The 19561-nt window shown below is 35.4% G+C and overlaps 1 long non-coding RNA gene and 1 other non-coding gene across 7 annotated transcripts in view; both read left to right on the top strand.

Annotated features, from left to right (window-relative positions):
- Positions 1-19561, top strand: part of LOC132691500 (uncharacterized) — a 1565096-nt gene that overhangs the window by 159253 nt on the left and 1386282 nt on the right. The gene's annotated exons all lie outside the window — the stretch shown is intronic.
- LOC132693389 (U6 spliceosomal RNA) lies at positions 5702-5808 on the top strand. The gene has a single exon (XR_009616775.1). It is a non-coding gene; the product is annotated as a U6 spliceosomal RNA (small nuclear RNA).

The following is a 19561-nucleotide window of genomic DNA, read 5'->3' as shown; positions in this document are numbered from 1 at the left end:
TCCCTTAAATTCTTTTTTTTTTTTAACTTAAAATGGTGATAGGACTTTTGAGAGGTGGAAGAGAGGGAACCTGTGTGTGTGTGTGTGTGTGCATGTGTACTATGAAAGCTCTAATTCTCCCTTTTCATACTAGGAAGGTACCTACATGGTATTTTGAATTGAGAAACCAGGGAACAGCTGTGGAAGCACTTTTTTAGAAGTTTTACGGTAAATACCATAAGAATCAGCCAAATGTTGAAAGTAGTTTCTGTATTTATGCAGCTGGATGTTACTAGACTTAAAGCATCATTTGACTTGTCAAAACTGTATGTTTATTTGATAACAGAACACATAAAAATGTGTACGTCATATAATAAAAACAAGCAAAGGATTGGGCATGTTTTCATGAACACCAAATTAGAACACACTGCAAAAGTTAGCTTGAACCTAACAAGATGGTGCCTTTGGTTTGTTTGCTTTTTTCCTGATTTATGTTTTGGACCAACAAATACCTTTACAACCCTAGATATCATTCAGTGGGAGGTTAAATTAATAGTACCGAGTTTCTCATGATATTAAATACATTTCAATTTTTTTGTAAATATTTTTCCTTTTTTTAAAAAAAATTAAAAAGTTTTTTTTAACGTTTATCTATTTATTTATTTATTTTTTGAGACAGAGAGAGACAGAGCATGAACGGGGGAGGATCAGAGAGAGGGAGACACAGAATTCGAAACAGGCTCCAGGCTCTGAGCTGTCAGCACAGAGCCCGACGCAGGGCTCTTAACTCATGAGCTGTGAGATCATGACCTGAGCTGAAGTCGGACGCCCAACCGACTGAGCCACCCAGGTGCCCCTAAAATTTTTTTGAATTGAACCACTATCTATTTGCATACAGAGATACATAGATAAAATGAAACAGTTCCCTGCCTGGATCTTCCAGAAGTCCATTGCCTCCAACCTTCATTCTTCCACTTGGAGCTCTGGCTGTACTTTTTTTTCAGTTTTCTACTCATTCAAATTTTTTGCTATACTCTTCTCCCTTGGAGGGCTTATTAAGTAAGTGCCTAACTGAACTGACAAACTGTTTTATGTCCGGTGCACAAAGGAGCTAATTATAGCATGGTAACTGTATCTTGCAGTAGGTTTGCATTCTGGCAAGTTAGATGCTGAAGAAGGGTTCTGATGTTGAGAATTACAGGAGTTGTGATTGTCCAAGATCTGTTTTTGGCAGGTAGGTACCCCAGAGCATTTATCTCACACTGTTACACGCAAGACAAGTATGTTATGTTCTGTATAAACAGTTTTGTGCGTGATTATTCAAGCACACACTAGGAAAAAATTATACTTATTTTTAAATATTATTTTATTTTGAGAGAGGGAGACAGAGGATGCAAAGCAGGCTCAGTGCAGAGCCCGATGTGGGCTCGAACTCATGAACCGAACCGTGAGATCATGACCTGAGCAGAAGTTGGGCACTTAACTGACTGAACCACTCAGACGCCCCTGTTGTTTGTTTTTTGATAAAGGTAGATTATTTTTGAGTATTTTTTCTTCACGAGTCAAAAATTCTTTAATCTTGTGATCTTGAACCGTTGAATCGGACACATTGTGAGATTTCGTAACGATCTCTCTCTTCTGATTCTGCGAGTTACCAAGTTGCCTTCATTCATCAGTTACTTGCTTAGCATCCACAGGGGACTGTACTGTTGTAGGCTCTCAGACGCTTCTAGAAAGCAAGAACTCAGACTGGACTTCCAAGAGATAATGACTAATAGTGTGGCATCAACCTCAGTATTTAAGATACTGGGTTTATTTATTATAATTCCTTTTCACCCATCTTAAGCTTTTACATTCTAGAAAAGTGCCATTAAGAGATTAAAAACAAAACAAAAAAAAAAAAAAAAAAAACAAAAAAAACATCAACAACAAAAAACAACCAAAAGTGATTTTTCTTTTTTCTTTTTCCAAGTATGTGCATTAGCTATTCTTTATTTGTAATCCACCAAAGACATTTGAAATGAACTATCAAACTTCTCTCTGATAATTCAAGAAGGAATCTACTTTAACAGATGAAGCAGACTTTTCTAAACTTCATTCAAAACATATGGCTGGTAAAGTGCTGGGTTGCTGTTTTTCCCTTTGGAAGGTCTAGTAGTATGCTATTTTAGTTGGTTATATGTGAAGCTGGATTATTTAAAAATAACCATGTCTCTTCTGGCTAGCAACTATTTTATGATATAAACAACTCTTTGAGTAGAGACATATTTTTGAAATAAAGTTTTGTAATGAAATAGTCTGATATTTGATGACTGCATTTGAAAATATTTTTTCTTAAAAATGAGAATCCAACTAAATCTTGGGAATAAGCTAGGGCAAAATCAATGCAGTTTTGCTGAAATGGAGCTCAGGAAATAATTCCAAATTAAACTGGCCAACATCCTGGTCCTATGTGTAAAATATTGTTAATCTTCATATCCTTTAACTGAAATAAGGCCTGTGTTAAGACAAAAGAATTTTGTTCTAAAATTTCAGAACTCAAAATTTCAGATCTGAGTAGTAATTAAGTAAGCATATGTCAATATATTTATCTGAATTACAAAAAATAGTGTTGGGGCGCCTAGGTGGCTCAGTCGGTTAAGTGTCCGACTTCGGCTCAGGCCATGATCTCACAGTTTGTGAATTCGAGCCCCGATTCGAGCTCTGGGCTGACAGCTCGGAGCCTGGAGCCTGCTTCAGATTCTGTGTCTCCTTCTCTTTCTGCCCCTCCCTCACTTGTGCTCTGTCTTTCTCTGTCAAAAATAAATAAATAAATAAATGTAAAAAAACATACTTAAAAAAGTAAAAATAAAAAATAGCGCTTATGCCAAGATTATGGCAAGGCTTTACGACTAAATAACACTCCTCACGTTGCATAACTGGTATTTTCTGTGTAGGTGAATCTTAAAATTTTATTTTTAATCAAAAATTAAAAATTATTATTTGAATTAATGCAGTCATATATGAAAGGTAAACATGACTTGGTAATAGTATTTTTCTCATTTCAGAATACTTCTAAATTTACATTGTTTCAAACATTTGGGAACTTAACTAAAAAAAGGTTGGCATAATTCCAAACTGATTGATTGGGTTTTGGTAGCTTCTGTCGTTTTAGATGTTCCAGTTTAAGCAGATGGATTTTGCAGTGGACTGAATGTTTATGTCCCCCCAGAATCCATACGGGGAAGCCTAATCCTCAACATGCAGGTAGTTGAGATGAGGTCTTGGTCTTTGCTGAGGTGACCAGTAGGTCTTCAGGACAGAACCCTCAAAAATGGGATTAGTACCCTTATAAAAGCCCTGACAGAGCTAGCTTGCCCCTTCCACTGTGGGAGGAAACAGTGAAAAGAAGTCCATCTCTGAATCAGAAAATGGGCTCTTGCCAGAGGCAGAATCTGCCTGCAACTTGATCTTGGATTTCCCAGCTTCTATACAAAAATATCTAATGACGGACCTTTCTTCTCCACTGTGGAATCTAAGTTCCAAACTCACTTCATATGTCATGTGGACAAATGTAGACTGTCTTTTTAAGCTTCTGTCTTCCCAAATCAAGGGGAACCATATTAGGTAGTCTCAGGAGCTATTTCCCTGTACTCTGTATGAATCAAGAGATTCATGGGTCATAGAATTTAAATAAGTTTGTAAGTCTGCCCAGCTCTATATTACTCTAAAAGCAAAATCTATTACTCATTTTGTATATATATACAGAAAAAAATATATATATAGTTTTCTGAATAACAGCTACATAAATTATGTCCTTTGGATTTAACTACCATTTAGACAGGCCATTCATTTTAAAGATCATTTAGTAATTAGCAATTGTTGTGATAACTAATAATCTTTTATAATGAATAATTTTACTGTAATTACATGTTCCACTCAGTAACTAATAGTCATAGAGGTAAGTTTTCCACTGTGGAGTTGTCAGAGAAATCCATACTTCCCAGCCAGAGTCCTTCAAATGTTTTTTTTTTTTTTTTTTTTTTTTCTTCCTTGTTAACCTTCTCAGATACCTCAGTCATTCCTCATAAATTCTCTGTATTTCAGCCGCCCAGAAATACTAGTAGTCTCTTCTAAACTCTCTTCAGTTTTTCATATCTTTTAATGTTCATATTGAGCTGAACTATTTTTTAATGTATTGAAACTGAGAGATCTAATATTCCCAACAAGCCAACTATCCCTCTTCACAGAAAACAAACCTGAGATTGTCAGATTGAATTGCACTTGGCTAACTAGAAATTTTCAAGCCGTTCTATTTACTTACTTTTTAGTGCCTGTAACCTGGTTGAATTTGCCTTTTGTATAAATGTTTGGTGGTGTAAGATGTATACATAATGCATTTACATCTGGTTAGAGAGATCTTTGTTCTATATAAATGAGGTGTTATTGGCTGACCGTATTCTTTTACATCTCAACTGTAATAATCATATATGACATCTAAAGTGGTTGCTTCATAAAGTAGTTCTGGATCATTATTTTTTAATGTTTGAAATGTCTTTATTCATATTAGAGAGAGAGAGGGACAGAATCTGAAGCAGACTCTAGGCTCTCAGCTGCATGCTGTCAGCACAGAACCCTATGCAGGCCTCTGATCTGTGCACAGGGGGATCATGACCTGAGCGGAAGTCAGAGGCTTAACCGACTGAGCCACCCAGGTGCCCCCAGATCATTTTGATCATCTGAGTTTAAGCAGTGTTTGAGCTCATTGGAGCAAAAGGATTTATTTACAGTAATTCACCCAGCTATTTCCACAGGTGTATTTTTCACCGTTTTGTGGTAGTGTTCTGATTCTTTTCCAAACTGGATTTTACTGGCATAAGAAATCTTTCTCTAGGTGAATAACTCAGTTTTAGACCTAACGGTCACTTCCAGTATCAAGGTCACCGCAACGTCACCGAAAAGCACTCCCCGGTAGATTAGTTGCCCCAACTTCTCTGTTCTTGTAGTGTAATGAATATACTACTCAGATACACTAACAGATGCACTGAAGAATAATACAGAGTTTATACATTGTACTACAGAGTTTATACGTTGTACTAGTATTTTGGGTGGTCCAGTTACCATCTGTTGAATAATCAAATGAGTTAATGGATAGTTAAAACGATGAGTAGATGGATCAACAAAATTATCCTAAAACTTTGAGTTAGGTAGCTTAAAGACTATGAAGCATATAGGTCTCTCAGTAGTTCAAACTTTGCAAATAAAGATTTAAGGACAAATATCTTTCATCCAGAAATATGTTTATGAGTTACACAAAGGTTCTTCGTTAAATCTTCTTTGAAATTTAAACACTAAAACTTGTTTATAGTCACATGAAATTTGGAAGTAAAGTTGGATACAGAAATATGGACAGTCTTCATATATATTGGTAAATTTATTAATAAGGAGCTGAATTATTCCAAGCATAGGTTATAGCTAGATATAACACCATGGTTAAGAAGAATTTTTAAGGCAAGTCTCCCATAAAATTCATGTTTTTTATTTATAGATAATTTATTGTTCAATATAAGTTATATATAAAATGTGTAAGGCTTAAATGCACAGTTCAACGAATTATTTTAATGTGTACTCCTTTGTCACCATTGTCTCATGAGAAAAAAAAGTAGTGTCATTATGCCAAAAGTGCTGTGTGATATTCCTCCCAACCAGTACTAGCCTTTATTCTGTCTAAAAATAATCTCTAGTGCTCGCTTCGGCAGCACATATACTAAAATTGGAACGACACAGAGAAGATTAGCATGGCCCCTGCGCAAGGATGACACGCAAATTCGTGAAGCGTTCCATATTAAAAATAAATAAATAAATAAATAAGTAAAATAAAATAAAATAAAATAAAAATAATCTCTATTTTGACTTTTTAAATAATAAATTCTTTTTTGTATTTTCAGACCCCAGGTTTGCATCCCTACTTTACAAGAATATATCTCTCCTCACTGTATTTTACTTTGGCTGATTTGTGAACTTTATTTTTTTTTGAACTTTATATGAATCAAATCATACAGTATATGTGTATTCTTCTATCTAGCGTTATGTTTGTTGGCTCTGTGTGTAGTTGCTTTTCATTGTTATTGCTTTATAGTATCTAGTATATAAATGTGCCATTTTCAGTTTATCCATTTGACTGATGGGCATCTGAGTTCTTTCTAGTTTGGGGCTATTATAGATGACACTGCTAAGATCATCATTGTCCATGTCTTGAGTACATCTGAACTCCCTTTGAGGGTGATTCGCCAGTAAGTAAGTTATAGGGAGTTGCATCATTGCCTCTAGTAGGTAAAGCCAACCTGTTTTCTAAAGAGTTTGTGTGAGTTTTCACCCCCCATTGACAGTGCCAAGAGAGTGCTAGCCTGTGAGATTGCCACTCCCTTTAATTTCTGCTGTTCTAGGGTGTCTGGTTTTACCTTATTCCACTTATTAAATTCAGGGTAATGACACATGTACTGAAATATTTTTATATTTAGAAAAGCATCAATTTCTAGATTTAATACTTTCTCTAATGTTTAATTAAGGTATTGCCAGTAAATTATTTAATATCTAACTCTCAATAATTAAGAACAATTATTTTCTGTAGTACTTGTCCCTTAGTCTAATTTTACTTTTACCCGATCAAATGCCATCCTTCAGATTGTAAAGATAAATTACAAAGTACCCTGTTAACCTCTCTGTGAGTTAATTTTATGTAATTAGAATCTTACTCCATTTCATTAAGGTACTTCTTTTCCCTATGCAAATAGTTCCCCAGGGAGAGACGGTTAAGCACACAGAACTTTTGTATAGTTTTCTCATTTTTATTTGCCATAAAGTATGTTGAGATTTTAAAACTTTGTCTGAAATTTCCTTCCAATGTGTTTCCTGAAGTTGTGGTTCAGTTGCATGAACATTTTGCTGTTGATACTTCTGGGTCTAGTGATACTTGGTTCCCTTTATTCTTAGAATAAGGGGATATTAAAAATCAATAACAACTGTGAGCTTTATAGGCAATAAAATCGTGTTAGCAAACAGGCTTTGGGGGAACTAGATATTACTTTCCAGGAATGCAAAAATGCCAAAATGAGGAAGGCTTTGCTCTGTGTGACATTTCCCAAGCTGACCATTCGAAGTTTCTTCGAACAGTTTCTGCAACATCCCTTTGCTGGGTTGTTTGTAAGGTTTGTAAGGAATTTTGTTTTTGCCATGGAGAAACACGTGACTATTGACTTTTCTGCAAAGCAGAGTAGAGAAGGGTAGGCGAGTGACTGTTTTCAGTTGCCCAGCTCACAAGAAGCTTCCTTGTAGGGTGGCATTTCTCACCGGGATCCTGCCTCATGTTCCTCTCTCTCTTTGTGGTTTTTTTTTTTTTTTTTTTTTTTTTTCAACGTTTTTAATTTATTTTTGGGACAGAGAGAGACAGAGCATGAACGGGGGAGGGGCAGAGAGAGAGGGAGACACAGAATCGGAAACAGGCTCCAGGCTCCGAGCCATCAGCCCAGAGCCCGACGCGGGGCTCGAACTCACGGACCGCGAGATCGTGACCTGGCTGACGTCGGACGCTCCACCGACTGCGCCACCCAGGCGCCCCTCTCTTTGTGTTTTATATGCGATGGCTTCCTCTGCTTAAGCTACAAAAGTTGTCCTGGATCCAGCAAAGTTTCATCCGGAGATGTCTCGAAATATCTTGCCCTTGCTATTTTCTTCTTCGTTTCCTTTATCATGTAGAAATTTATCTTTTTCCTCTTTACTGTCACTTTTTTTTTTTTTTTTTTTTAAATTTTTTTTTTTTTTCAACGTTTTTTATTTATTTTTGGGACAGAGAGAGACAGAGCATGAACGGGGGATGGGCAGAGAGAGAGGGAGACACAGAATCGGAAACAGGCTCCGAGCCATCGGCCCAGAGCCTGACGCGGGGCTCGAACCCACGGACCGCGAGATCGTGACCTGGCTGAAGTCGGAGGCTTAACCGACTGCGCCATCCAGGCGCCCCTCTTTACTGTCACTTTAATGGGGTTTTATTAGGGAGAAGCGATAAACTCAAGTCCCTCAACATATCTTACTGATTGCCTACAGAAATTCACTTATTTGTTTTAGCACAAGCAGTAAAGAAGAGTTAGAGAATCAAACAAATACCTTCTTTGGAGCACATTTTATTTTACCCGTTAATGGGTTATAAAAATTTTGTCAGATCCTAATCACTTTCTTGGCTTAATGTTGAAATATGCCGTCGGATTATATTTTTTTCACGGTTTATATGTGATTTGGTAAACATACCTAAAAGTTAGAAGAGACATTAATTTTCTAAGTGTATTCTTTGCTACTTTCCAAAGCCAGAGGTATTTTCTCTTTCTTACAGTTATTTGAAAATATCACAGGATTTTGTTTTTCTATGCTAAACAATAGAACATCATTTCTACAAGCATGGGGATTTAAATATTTGTCAGGAATAAGCTGTAAATTCTTCTGGGACTAGAGCTTGCTGGGGTGGCTTATTTTTGATAATTTTCTCATTCTTCTTTTCATTCTGCTCTGCTCAGGTGTTACACCAGAAATAATGTAAGATGTCATTCTTATGCAATAAGTTCACACAAAATATACATGGAGTACATGGAAAAAGCATGAGAGCAAGTCCCCTGCACGCACTCTCTATCTCTTTCTCTCTCACCTTCTTTCCCTCCCAACTTCCCTTCCTAGAGGTGACGGTCTTTCTCTTTCCTCTCCTTTTTCTATACAAGTGTGTAAAGACACACACGCACACACACACAGAGAAACCACCTGTTTTCATTATCATTATTCTTTTCTGCTATCAAAATGTGCCATTCTTCTTTACATTTGCCAAACAGGTTTACTCTGAAGAACTTTGCATGTCTGTTCACCTAACCACATCATTCTTCTTAATCTTTCATCATTTTTCTTGTGATTTGTTTTGTTTGGATTTTTGCCTTTTATATTGTGTTTCCTATGTATCTGTACTTTGCTTTCATGTTGACAATTTTGATTACCTTATGTGTTTCGGTAGATTTTCTGGTTTCATTTTTCTAGTATTTAAACATTTTATACCTTATTTCTTATCCTCTCATGGTATTGTTATATTGAACATATATTTAAACATTTTTAAATCAATGTCTAGAGTTAAGGGGCTCCTCTTTCCTCTGCAACCCCAACTTAACATGCTTTTCCTGCTCTTAATCCAAACTCCCAGAGTAAATTTCAAATAATTTTGTCCTAAGGATAATTGGGGAATAAGTAAGCCTCATAGCACTGTTGCTATGTTTTATTTTTATTTTTTTTAATGTTTATTTATTTTTGAGAGAGACAGAGAGAGAGAGAGAGACCATGGGCGTGTGAGTAGGGGAGGGGCAGAGAGAGAGGCAGACACAGAATCCAAAGCAGGCTCCAGGTTCCGAGCTGTCAGCACAGAGACCAACACGGGGCTCAAACCCACAAACTATGAGATCATGACCTGAACCGAAGTCAGCTGCTTAACCTACTGAGCCACTCAGACACCCCAGAGCACTGTTGCTGTTTTAAGCCCTGTTATTAGATTTCTCTTTATCTGTTTATTGCTTCTTACATTGTAAATCTTCCTTCGAAGAGTGGAGTTTTCTGTTTCTCCCATGCGATACATTTATGTTTGCATTATTTTCAATGTGTCTTTGAAAGAGAATAGGATTATATGTTCAGATCACTTTTTTGTCAGAAATTCAATGACTTTGATGTTATCATCATCATCCAGTATTGCTGAGGGAAACTCCAATTATGAAGGAAATCTGTTTATAGTTCCTCTGTCCCATTCTTGGTCTAATTGTTATTTTTTCTCCCAAGTCATTATGTTCTTCACTGTTTCCTGATTCTTACATTTTGTTCATCTCTCATTTTTAAAAATTATTGTCTCTGAAAATAGCTTTCCATTGTTTTTACACTTTAACAGCTTAGTTGACCTTAACATTATTAAGTAGGAACCATTTTCCCGTCGAGTATTTTAAAAATTCTGTTGTCATGTAGCATTTAATTATGAGCATGTATGCCTTTTTGTTCTTGACACCCTTTATAGTTGAACTATTTTCTCTGCTTATCAGAGAGTAAGAACATTTTTTCCCCTTCCATTAGGATTTCCCCCAAGATGTGTCCAGATGTGAATCTCTTTACATTTATTTTACCTTTCACATAATGAGCCTTTGCAATTTTCCACACATAGATTTTTCTTCAGCCCACTAAACTTGTCTTTAGTTATGTGCTATCTATTACTTCTTCTCTTCTGTTTTCTCAGTTTTCTTCTTTTAGGAGACCTGTCGTTATGAGGTTTGAGGTTTATGGATTGTCCTCCCTACCTAACGCTGCTTTCCCAACATTTATTTCTATCTTCTTATTTTGTCCTCTGAGGTTAAAAGAGTATTGCTTAAATCATCTACTTTCCTGTTTTGATTTTTTGAAGTGTCATTTCTACTGTAATCACTTGGTCAATTAAAAAAAAAATCTCTCTCTTTCAGACACACACAGCCCCGCCCCATACATCCTGCTCCCCCCCACCAAAAAAACAAAAACAAAAACAAAAAACAAAAAACAAAAAACTGGCTGAGAGAGGTACAGGAAAAATATTTTAAGCAATATATTACAGCTACACAATGTTTTACTTTTAGTTTAAAAGAAATTCCTGCATGAAATCCAGTTCATGATTTTGGGATGGAATCGAAAAATTGTAGTTTACTAAATATTCCTAGGGCATTTAATAGGCCATGAATTGTTGCATATGAGATGTTCTGTTGTGTTTGGCGTTTTAAGTGGCCCATTTTATCCAATATTCATGATTGATCATCCAAATTTTATGTAAGTGTAACTTTTCCTGGGCCACAAGATGGTGTTTGGAATCGAGTGCTGAATGATTCACTTCAGATTCCACTTTTTTGAAGAAAATGTCAAAAATATTTTCAATATTAACTATATTGTAACTACATAATTTAGCTTGCAGTGATTATAACATTTAAAGAAAATAATTATTAAAGATACTTAGACTGAAGGCCATTAAGTACTTATGTTTTTAACAGGTAAAATTCACTGAAAACTCGCAATGTATAATTTTTGCATTGACCATTACAATAAATCTTTTTTAAAAAATGAAAGTTACATAAGTACTAGTAAAGATACCTCTACAGACATAAAAGGAATGTTTTAAAAGCCCAAAAGAAAAAGCTATATCTCAAAATTAAATATTCTTCTAAAGGTATATTCTTTTAGAATAAATAATGTATTTATGTATTCTTTTAGAATAAATAAAAAGGAAAGAAAACATGTGTATTCATTGAACTCAATTCATTTACATCAAACTTACAAGATTGTGGTATAGTACTCTTTTGCTTTCGTGAGAAAACTGAGGTTGTGAAGCAATAAATAACTTGATCACAATTACTGTAAAAATAAATGACCATTAAATCTCAAACCTAATGTGTTTCATGTCTTTTGACAAAACATCCCTCTTTGTCATATCGTAGTTTTTTTAAACCTTGAGATCCAGAGTATTAAGCTTGTTTTTAATATTTACCTCCTAGGCATTGTCACTTAAAAAATAAAAAGGAAGAAATGATGTGTAAAAGTATAGAGAAGATTGATAAGACCTAGCACTTATTGAGGATCTGTTTACCAATGAGTTATGTACTATTATCCCTATTTATAGATGAGGAAACTGAGACACAAATTTCAGTAATATTTCCAAAGTCCTACAGCTACTAAGTGGTAGGGAGTGAATTTAAATCAAGCAGTCTGACTCTTGATTCAACCCTCCTGAACTCATGACAAGCTACTGTTTTCCCTAAGATGTTGCCAAACACTACCACCCCAATCTGAGGTTGTCAACATTGATACATTTTCTTTTTCTTTAATGAAAGAAGTAAAGGAGAAAACAAAGTTAGAGAGGGAGGGAGGCAAACCATAAGAAACTCTTAAAGACTGAGAATAAACTGAGGGTTGATGGGGGGTGGCAGGGAGGGGAAAGTGGGTGATGGGCATGGAGGAGGGCACCTGTTGGGATGAGCACTGGGTGTTGTATGGAAACCAGTTTGACAATAAATTTCATATTAAAAATGTCTGTTATGAAGGTAAGTTAATAAAACAATTTTTATGAGGATAAAAAGAAGATTCACAATAAAATTGAAATTCCCAGCCCCATCCATTTCTCCCTTTAGGCAATGTTCAGCATGAGCTTAAGGAATAGCCTGTCTGCTTCTAAATAAATGTTTACATAGATGTCCAATATGTGCACACTGGTACTGTTTCTATATGTGAGGCATGGTGTCTTCCATATTTTTCTGAAAATTATTTTTTCACTTCATATTAAAATATATATAAGTGGTATAGGACAATTTATTCTGTTTTATTCTCCAGTATCCCATTGAAAGAATAAATTGCATCTTTCCTTTCTCCTTTAGAAGCCTTTTAAAAATACCTTTCTCCTGTGAAAACCTTTTGAGAAAAAAAGGTTTTACTATTACAAGCAACATCATACTAGGTATTAATGTACATGTTTCCTTGTGCAAAAGTTTGAGAAATTCTCCTGAGCAGTGTCACCTAGATTATATGATGGGGAGGTAGAGAACATGGGCCAGCGTGTAAATTAGCACACTGCTTAGTTCATTAAGAAAGTTTTGCTTAAAAATGTCAACTAAAAAAATTGTGAGTTTGCTGACATGGTTATAGTTGATCTACATCACGCATCTTAAGTAACACAGAAGCTCCTTCCCTCATTGTGTGCATGTAACAGGCTGCCAAGAGCAGTCTTCAATGACCACCCTGTGTAGTGTGGCTCTAGCACATATATTAGGAAGCAGAATTGCAGTAGGGAAGGTTTCTCTTACCGTTCACTGCCAGTTTGCTCCTCACTGTGGTTATACCCACTTTACTTCCCCTGACAACTCATGATGTATTCACTTACCTCTTTTTATCATTAGCATTTGATATTGTTGGTCACTTAAATTTCTGCCAATCTAGTAGATAAGGTATGGTGTCTTACTGTGTTAATTTGCCTTTTCTTTATTACTAACTTCTTTATATGTTGTCATTATTAGCTTTATTCTATATATTTATTACCACTTGGGTGTATTTTTTTTTTGAATGCCTGTTTTTTTTCTAAGTAGTTAAGACCTTATAGGGGAGCCTAGGTGGCTCAGTGGGTTGAGCTTCTGACTCTTGATTCAGGCACAGGTCATCATCTCATAGTTTAGTGCGTTCAAGCCCGCGTTGGGCTCTGTGCTGACAGTGTGGAGCCTGCTTGGGATTCTCTCTCCTTTCTCTGCCCCATCCCTGCTCACACTCTCACTGTTTCTCTCAGAATAAATAAGCAAACTTAAAAAAATTTAGTTGAGATTTTTTTCCAGCTTTAGTGACATATAACTAACATAGCATTGTGTAAGTTAAGGTTGTGATGATTTTATGCACATATATATTGCAAAATACGTGCCATAAAGTCATCACTAATGAAAACAAGTAAGAAATATTCTCTTAGCAGCTTTCAAGTATATAATACAGTAATTTTAATACGGTTACGAAGATGTATGTACATTAGATCCCAAGAGCTTACTCATCTTATAACTTTGACCATTATCTCTCCATTTCCCATACCTTGTAGCCCTAGGCAATAGCTATTCTACTGTTTCTATGAGTTTGGGTTTTTTCTGATTCCACATATCAGTGAGACCATACATAATTTGCCTTTCTGTGTCTGACTTCTTTCACTAAGCATAATGCCCTCAAGGTCCATCCATGTTGTTGCAACTGGCAGAATTTCCTTCTTTCCATGGCAGAATAATATTCCACTGTGCATATGTGTGTGTGTGTGTGTGTGTGTGTGTGTGTGTGTGTGTGTGTTAACATTTTCTTATTCATTTACCCATCTATGTCCACTTAGGTTGTTTCCACATCTTGACTATTATAAATGTTGCAATGAATTATTTCCTTCAGATGTATACCCAGAAGCTGAAATGCTGGATCATATGGTGGTTGTGTACGTTTTTGAGGAATCTCCCTAATGTTATCCATAATGGCTGTACCAAATTACATTCCCACCAATAGTGTACAGGAGTTCCATTTTCTCCACATCCTTACCAACACTTATCATATCTTTTTTTATGAGAGCCATTCTAACAGATGTGATGTGGTATCTCACTGAGGTTCTGATTTGCATTTCCATGATGGTTGATAGTGTTGAGCATCCTTTCATGTACTTGTTGGCCTTTTGCATGTCTTCTTTGGGAAATGTCTATCCAGGTCCTATGCACCTTTTTAAATTATATGTTTTGCTTTTTTTTTGGTTTGTTTTGTTTATTTTTTTTGGTACTGAGTTGCATGAGTTCCTCATATATTTCTGTATTAACCTCTTATGAGATACATGATTTGGAAATATTTCCTGCCTTTTCATGGATTGCCTTTCCAATTTGTTGGTTGTTTCTCTTGCCATGCAAAACCTTTTTAGTTTGATGCAGTATTACTTGTTTATTTATATATAGTTCCTTGTCTTTTTACTGTCATTTCTAAAAAATCATTGCCAAGACCAATGCCAAGAAATGTTTTCTCTGTATTTTCTTCTAGGAGTTTTATGGTTGCAGGTCTTACATGTAAGTCTCATTTATTTTGAGTTTATTTTTCTGAGATGTGTAAGATAGGGTTCTGATTTTGGTTTTTTTTTTACAGGTGAATACCCAGTTTCACCCATACCATTTATTGAAGAGACTGTACTTTGTTCATTGAGCATTAATGACTCCTTTGTCAACAGCTGATGACCATACACGCATGGGCATCGTCTATTTCTGGGCTCTTAATTCTGTTCCATTGGTCTGTATATTGGTTTTTATAACAGTGTCATGCTTTTTCATATACCACAACTTTGTATTATAATTTAAAGCATGACGCTTCCCACTTTGTTCTTTCTCAGTATTGATTTGGCTATTTGGGGTCTTTATGGTTCCATACAAATTTTAGTTTTGTTTTTTTCTATTTCTGTGAAAATGGCGCTGGACTTTTGAGAGGGATTGCATCAAATCTATAAATGGCTTGGGGTACTATGGACATTTAATAGTATCAATTCTTGTGATCCATGAACATGGGATATCTTTCCATTCTTTGATGTCATCTTCAAATTTTTTCACTTTTCATAAGTTTTTTACAATTTTTGGTATAGAAGTCTTTCATCATTTTGGTCCAAATTATTCCTATTTTTTGATGGTGTTGTGGCTGGGATATTTTCTTTATTATTTCTTCAGATAGTTCATCATTATATATAGAACTAAAACTGATTTTTGCATCTTAATTTTTTTATCCTAAAACTTACTGATTCATTTATTAGCTCTAATAGTTTTTGGTAGTGTCTTTTGCCTGATTGCTCTGGCTAGGGCTTTCAGTACTATACTGAATAAAAGTGATAAGAGGGAGCACACTTGTCTGGTTGCTAATCTTACAGAAAATGCTTTCAACCTTTTACATAGAGTCGGATGTTAGCTGTAGGCTTGTCAGATGAGGCTTTTAAGATTTTCAGGTATATTCTTTTTATACCCAGTATCAACATACTATTATCAACATGTTATTATCATGAAAGGGTGTTAAGCTTTGTTAAATGCTTTCTCTGTATCTATTGAGATAACCATATAATTTTTATTCTTACTCTGTTAATGTGATGTATCACATTTATTGATGTGGTATATTGAAACACCCTTGCATGTCAAGGATAAATTTCATGTTATCAAGGTGCATGATCTTTTTATGTGCTGTTGAATTTTGTTTGTATTTATTTTATTGAGATTTTTTTGCTTTCATATTCATCATCCTGTAGTTTTCCTGTTTTTTTTTTTTTTTTTCCTTGAAATGTTTTATTTGGCTTTGGTGTTAGTGTAATGCTGACTTTGTAAAATGAGTTTAGTAGGCATATTCCCTGCTCTTCAACAGTTTTGAAGAGTTTGACATGTATAGGCAGTTAGTCTTTAAATTTTGGGTATAATTCACCAGTGAAATCTTCTGGTCCTAAACTTTACTTTGTTAAAGATTTTTAATTACTGGGTCAGTATCTATACTCATCAGTAGTCTGTTCAGATTTTCTATTTGTTTGTGATTCAGACTTGGTAGATTGTATGTTCATAGGAATTTATCTAGTTTCTTCTGAGTTAGTTAATTTATTGGCATTTAATTGATCATAATAGTCTCTTGTGATCCATTTTATTTCTGTGGTATCAATTGTAATGTACTCTCTTTCATTTCTGATTTTTTATTTGAGTGTTCTCTGTTTTTTGTTTTTTGTTAGTCACAGTAAATGTTTGCCAATTTGCTTATCTTTAAAACTAGAAAACAAAACACTATTAGTTTGGTTGTTGGTTTCTGTTGTTTCCGAGTCTCTGGTCTCTGTTTCATTTACTTCTGCTATGATCTTTGTTATTTTCCTCCTTTGCTAATTGGGCTAGGTTTGTTTATCTTTTTCCAGTTCCTTGAATATGAAGTTATTCTATGTATTTGAGATCATTTTTTTTTAATGTGAGCCTTTATTACTATAATCATACCTCTGAGGACTGCTTTCCCTATGTCTTATAAGATTTGGTATGTTGTGTTTCCCTTTTTATTTGTTTCTTTTTTTTTTTTAACTTTTTTTAACGTTTATTCATTTTTGAGACAGAGAGAGACAGAGCATGAATGGGGGAAGGTCAGAGAGAGAGGGAGATACAGAATCTGAAACAGGCTCCAGGCTCTGAGCTGTCAGTATAGAGCCCGACGCGGGGCTCGAACTCACGGACCGTGAGATCATGACCTGAGCCGAAGTCGGACGCCCAACGGACTGAGCCACCCAGGCGCCCCACCTTTTTATTTTTTTCAAGACAATTTTTTTTTAATTTCTTCTTTGACCCTTTGGTTGCTAAGAGTATTTTGTTTAATTTCCATACAATTGGGAATTTTCCAGTTTTCCTTTTATTTTTGATTTCTGGTTTTATACAAAATGCTCAGACAAGAGACATGGTATGATTTCAGTCTTCTTAAACTTGGTAAAACTTGTTTTGTGGCCTAATGTATGATCTATGCTAGAGAATGTTCTGGTGCATCTGAGAAAAATGTGTAGTCTAGTGCTGTCGTGTGGAAGATACTTACTGTGTATGTCTGTTAAGGCCATTTCATTTATTTTTTTTAAGTTATCATTTATGTATTTTGGGAGAGAGAGAGAGTGCATGAACTTGCACTTGTACCAGCATAAGAAGGGGAGGGGCACAGACAGGGGGAGAGAGAGAATCCCAAGCAGGCTCCACACAGTCAGCCCAGAGCCCAACAGGGGGCTTGAACCTTGGGATCATGACCTCAGCTGAAATCAAGAGTTGGACGCTTAATCAACTGAGCCACCCAGGTGCTCCAAGACCATTTCGTTAAAGTGCAGTTATTGGGGCACTTGGATGGCTCAGTCGGTTAAGCGTCCCACTTCGTCTCAGGTCATGATCTCACGGTCCGTGAGTTCGAGCCCCGCGTCGGGGTCTGTGCTGACAGTGCAGAGCCTGGAGCCTGTTTCAGCTTCTGTGTCTCCCTCTCTCTCTGCCCCTCCCCTGTTCATGCTCTGTCTCTCTCTGTCTCAAAAATAAATAAAGGTTAAAAAAAAAAAGTTTAAAAAAATAAATAAATAAATAAAGTGCAGTTACTGATTTCCATCCGGATGATCTGTGCATTGATAAAAATGAGGTTGAATTCTCCTAGTATTATTGTAGTACTGTCTATTTCTCCCTTCAGGTTTGTTAATGTTTTCGTTATATATTTAGTTTCTTTTACTTTGGGTGTATAAATATTTACAAATATTATAGCCTCTTGTTGGATTGATCCTTTTATAATTATGCAAGACATTCTTTGTCTCATTACAGTGTCTTTTTAAAATTTTTATTTTATTTTTTTAATTTTTGAGTGTGAGAAAGACAGAGAGACAGAGAACAAGTAGGGGAGGGGCAAAGAGAGAGAGGGAGACACAGAATAGGAAGCAGGCTCCGGGGTCTGAGCTTTCTGCACAGAGCCTGTTCATGACCTAAGCCGAAGTCGGATGCTTAACTGACTGAGCCATCCAGGTGCCCCTACTGTTTGTCTTAAAGTCTATTTTATCTGATATAAATATAGCTACACCTGCTCTGTTTTGGTTTCCATTTGCATGGAATACCCTTTTCCATCCCTTCACTTTGAGTCTATATTTGTCCTCAATCCTGAAGTTAGTCTCTTGTAAGCAGCATATAATTGGTCTTATACGTTGTTTTTGTGTATATTTTTTGTTCCATTCAGCCACTCTGTATCTTCTGATTGCAGAATTAAATTCACTTACTTTAAAAATAATTATCAATAGAAAAAGACTTAAACTGTCTTACTGGGGTTTTTTTTTTTTTTTTTGCCTGTTTTTGTTTCCTTTCCTCTTTTTCTCTTGCTACCTTCGTCTGTGAATTGATGATTTTTCATAATGATGTGCTTTGACTCCCTTCTCTTTATCTTTTATTTTTATACTGTAGGTTTTTGTTTTGTGAGTATTGTAAGGCTTATATAAAACCTTCTATGGATATAACAGGCTATTTTAAACTAATAATAATTTCACTTGGACAACATCCAACGTCTCCTCTTTACCCCTCCCGTATTTTTGATGTCATAATTTACATCTTTTAAATTGTGTATCCATTAGAAAATTATTGTAGTAATAGTTATTTTCAATAGTTTTTTTTCCTTTAACCTTTACACTACAGGTATGTGATTAATGCACCATCATATTACAGTATTAGGGTGTCCTGAATTTGATTATGTACTTACCTCTTTACCACTGTGTTTCACATTTTTGCATGTTGTAATGTTATTAATTTGCACCCTTTCACTTCAGCTTGAAGTACTTCTTTTAGCATTTCTTGTAAGACAGCTCTAGTGTGATGACCTCCCCTGGCTTTTCTTTGTCTTGGAAAGTATTAATCTTGTTCATTTCTCCAGGTAAAATATTCTTAGTTGGCAGTTGTCTTTTTTCTCTCAGCATATTGAACATATCTTCCTACTCCCTCTTGGCCTACATGGTTTCTGCTAAAAAAACACAAACAAACAACCATAATAAACAACAACAAAATAAAACAAAAAAAAAACTTTTATGGCCTTATTAGAGTTCCTTCGTATGTGATGATTTTTTTTTCTCTTTCTGCTTTAAAAAAACACAACTCTTGTAGTCCTTGATTTTAGACAGTTTTATGATCATATGTCTTTGTGAATATCTCTGCTTGAATCTGTTTGGGAATCTATAACCTTGGTAAGGTTGTATTTCCAAATCTCTTTCTAGATTTGAGAAATCATCAACCATTATTCTTTAAATTAGTTTCTTCCCTTTTCTCACTGTGTTCTCTTTCTCAGGCTCCAGTAATGCATAAATTATTTCTCTTTTAGAAATCCTATGGTTCACATAGGCTTTCCTCACTTGCTTCCTTCTTTCTTTTCTTTTCTCTTCTTTTCTTTTTTCTTTTCTTTTCTTTCTTTTCTTTTCTTTTCTTTCCTATTCTTTTCTCTCTTCCTTTTTTTAAGTTTTGTTCTCTTCTGACTGGCCAATCTCAAATAACCTGTCTGT

This window comes from Panthera onca, chromosome B1 (genome assembly GCF_046562875.1).
Source record: "Panthera onca isolate mPanOnc1 chromosome B1, mPanOnc1 haplotype 2, whole genome shotgun sequence".
Lineage (NCBI taxonomy): Eukaryota > Metazoa > Chordata > Mammalia > Carnivora > Felidae > Panthera > Panthera onca.
The sequence above is the reverse complement of the archived record's forward strand: the minus strand, read 5'-3'. Positions and strand labels throughout refer to the sequence as shown.